This window comes from Saccopteryx bilineata, chromosome X, assembly GCF_036850765.1.
Source record: "Saccopteryx bilineata isolate mSacBil1 chromosome X, mSacBil1_pri_phased_curated, whole genome shotgun sequence".
NCBI lineage: Eukaryota > Metazoa > Chordata > Mammalia > Chiroptera > Emballonuridae > Saccopteryx > Saccopteryx bilineata.
Window position 1 is genome coordinate 114,364,445 of NC_089502.1, and position 4,086 is coordinate 114,368,530.

Genomic DNA, 4,086 nt, shown 5'->3' on the forward strand with positions numbered 1-4,086 from the left:
GAGAAAATTGAAGTCTGTACTCATGCAAGAGGCAAGAAATTGGCAAGCCAGGTGAAAGGGGAGAACAAATCTAGGATAACAGGGATGAAATTATTGAAACTGTCCCTACTGGGATGTAGACAGGGTAAAGGAATGTGTTCCTACAACTGCACTTAAAGATCAGAAAAAGGAGAATAAAGAGAGCAAAGAACAAGTTAAAAAGGAGTGAAATATTTAAAGATGGAATGAATCACTGAGACTGGAGGCTGTGCTCTGCCCTCAGAGAAGTGTGAACCTGATGGATAGGAAGAGAAAATGAAATCACAGGAATATAAGGCCCAGGAACTGGGTGAGGCTATCAGAACTGTCATTACTATGGATGCTTAAGCCATTCAAATAAAGCTTTGTGATATTAAATGTAACCAATGATACCACAAAAGGACTATGTTTGATGGAAAAGTCCCATTAGGACAATGTTGAAACAAGTTGCTAAAAAAAATCATCCAGGTAATTAATTCAAAACATTAGCATTTATATTCATGAATAACATTTTAAAATGTTTTACTCCAGAAATCCAGCACTAAGGCATCCTTCTCACCCAGGCTGGAATAGAATCCTACCGGCCGTTAGGGGTCCCCTTGATACCCCCTGTTCTCTTAAAGGATCCTCCCTCTCTGTCCCTCACAATCCCCCCAAAACACCCACTTCTTCCGGTTACATTTTCCTTCTTCCGGTTGGTCATGTTCCTCCTCCTTCTATTCCGGTCCCATCACAGAGCCAACCGCCGGCCGCCTGCGTCCTAATCCCGAGCGCTCCAGTCTGTGGCAGCCCTGGTCACCTACCCCAGGGACACACTGAGGCCCGGTAGCCTACACCTTCGCCCCGCCGCTGTGCACCCCACAGCCCCTGTCGAGCCCCGCTTCTGTGCTGCCTCACCTCGGTGCTCACCTCACACCTGGGCTTCCAAAATGGCGATGACGCCACCCTCATATGTGCGTCAGAACTACCATCCCGAGTGCGAGGCCGCGGTCAACAACCAGATCCACCTGGAGCTCTACACCTCCTATGTGTACACGTCCATGGCCTTCTACTTTCAGCGCCACGATGTGGCCTTGAAGCACTTCGCCCAGTTCTTCCTGCAGCAGTCGAGCAAGGAGAGGGAGATGGCCGACAGGCTGATCCAGCTGCAGAACCAGCGTGGGGGCTGCACCCGCCTGTTTAACGTCCACAGGCCCCAGGGTGATGAATGGGGGAGCGGCCTGGAGGCCATGGAGAGCGCCCTGAGCCTGGCGAAGAGAGTGAACCAGAGCCTGCTGAACCTGCACCAGCTGGCCGGCGAGAAGCAGGATGCCCACTTGTGCGACTTCCTGGGGAGCCACTGCCTGCAAGAACAGGTGACGTTCATCAAAGAGCTGGGGGACCACATCACCAGCCTGCGCAAGATGGGGGCCCAGGAATCCGGCCTGGCAGAGTACCTTTTTGACAAACTCTTCCTGGGTGCCAGTAAGAACTGAGCCCGGACTGCCTTCCCGATAGCCACGGGGCGACACCCTGGTCACCATGCGAGCATGCACATTGCAGTGTTGCCCTTGAAAGACGTTCATTTAAGTTTTTATGTTCAAGTTTTACCATTTATTCTGATAAAGTTGTTGGTTCGTAAATAAATAAGGTCTTTCATTGATTTGTGTGTGCAAAACTCTCACCTTTTAAGTGCTAAAGCAGGTATCCAGGATTGTTCCACCCACTCATGGCCCAATCACATGCAACTCAGGATCTCCAGGCTGGAGGGAGGGGGTATTCTGTGGGACCCTGGATGGGGGGAGGAGGTATTCCATGCGACCTGGGAAAACACAAAACTTATCTCCCCTTATAAACTGGTATATGGGTGTGGGGTGAGGTGGATGGTGTGTGTGGCCCTGGTGAATGTGGGTGCACATTCATGCTAAAATGATAAAACGTGGCCTTAAAATAACAAGTATGCTCGCCTCTGGAGAAAAAGTAAAGAATGGGATTGGGCAGGAATTAAAATGAAGGGTTCTTACATTTTTTACCTGAATTTTTCTAGTTTACTAAGATAGGCAAATATTAATGTTTGTTAACATTATCTGGGGAACGAGATGTAGACTCCAGAAGCTATCTTGGCATAGTGCAGGGGGTCTTTGGGTTATGACAGGCCCGACATAGAACATTTCGATTTTATGATGCTCACTCCCATAAAACTGTAAAAATTGAGATGTGTTGCAGTTTATGGCATTAGTGTCATACTTATGAATTATGTGGGTGGACCAGTTCGTGCACAGCGGAAGAATTTGCAGTACAGAGTACGGTACAGTATATTTATGTCCTTTTCCTTTTTCTGTTGTGTTTTTATGTTCTAGTTGTTTTTTATGTTCTAGATTATGATTTCACAACTGTGTTAGGCTAGGTAAGTGACTTAGGTTAGGTGTGTTCAAACTTACACCAAAATTTGGTTTATGTCACTGTCATAGGAACAGTACTGTGTCTTAACCCAAGGACTCCCATACTTCTTCGACAAGCTCACCCTGAGCAACAGTGATCATGATAGCTGAGCCTTAGGCTGCCTTTCCTAAAGACACGGGAATGATTTCCCATGGCCATCATGCTGGACATGAATATCACCCTTACAAGACATCCAAATACAGTTTTTTGCTTCAATTGTACTTTTTCTTCCATTAAGATATCGTGCTACCCCAATCCTCAAATTATCTCAATAGAAGGACTGAAAAATACAAGGTCAAGGCTTCAAGTCACATTTCTGATATAGACTATTAAGTAGAATAAATCCTGCAGAATGTTGTTAGTGACTCAATGCTTTGAAGAATGTAAAGTTGAGGGATAGCTGAAGCTGGGAGACTAGTTAAAAAATCTTGTAGCTGGTCCAGATGAAGAAAAATGGTGGCTTGAACTGTTGTGGTTACTAAGAAAATGAAAGGATATAGACAAATTCCAGATGCACACTGGATGAGCTGACAAGATTTGCTTATGGACAAGACGTGAAGAATGAGACATGAGGAAAATAATCTAAGTTCTGATGTTCAGAAGTGAATACAGGGGTTGATGGTAGTGCTATTTATTAATTTTGGGACATTTGGCCAGAGCATACCTGGGGTAGAAGGGTGGGAATGGTATATTATATAAAATCTGAGATGCCCATTAGATGTCCAAGTAGAACTATCATGTAGATAACTCTGAGGTTGTGAAGCTGTTTGTAGACTCAGAGCTCCAAATTTGTATTAGGGGCTGGGCATATAGGCACCGTCGGCTTAGCAAGTTCCAGACTTCATATGCATAGAAAGAAAATATGTGTTCACCATAAACTAGATTGTTTATACACTCTAGGCACAATGAGACATTTTTATCAATTAAGGAAGGCAGGAACATTCCCCAAATCAAAGTTCCCAGATACTAGGCCCATGGTCCTACCTTGCAAGGAGGCCTTTCTAAAGGCAGTGGTGTCATTCCTGCTCTGCTAACTCATTCCTGCACAGTGGGTATTATTTATCCTAAAGGGGCATTTATTATCTACCCACTAGTAGGATGAGGCTCATATAATATCTGTACTTAAGGTATGTAAGTAGCATAAGAATATATAAATGAACAACTTTTTGCCAACAATTTGGACAATCTGGAAGAAATGAACAAATTCCAAGAAATATACAATCTTCCAAAACTGAATCAAGAAGAAACTGAAAAAATGAACAGATGGCTTCCAACTGTTGGAACTGAAGCAGTAATAAAAAATAAAATAAAAACTCCTAACAAACAAAAGTCCTGGACTGGATGACCTCACAGGTTAATTTTACCAAACATTCAAAGAAGTAACACCATCCTTCTCAAAATATCTCAAAAAATTCAAGAGGAGAGAAGACTTCCAAGCTCATTTTACATGGCTCTTTATGGTATATATTTCTCCTTGAGTGAACATTGGTGACTACATGTATACAACATGGTCATGTGGGTTTGTTTTAGTAACATTTTGATTTATAATTATTGTAGCTCAGTTATAAATTTAATTAACCAATAGTTTTTTAAAAGACTTTACTTATTCATTTTTAAAGAGGAGAAAGAGAGAGTAGAGAGAAGAAA

The 4,086-nt window shown here is 43.3% G+C and overlaps 1 pseudogene; it reads left to right on the forward strand.

Moving 5' to 3' along the window:
* The first annotated feature begins 947 nt into the window (after positions 1-947).
* Positions 948-1,493, forward strand: LOC136316963 (ferritin heavy chain pseudogene; annotated as a pseudogene).
* Positions 1,494-4,086: the final 2,593 nt, after the last annotated feature.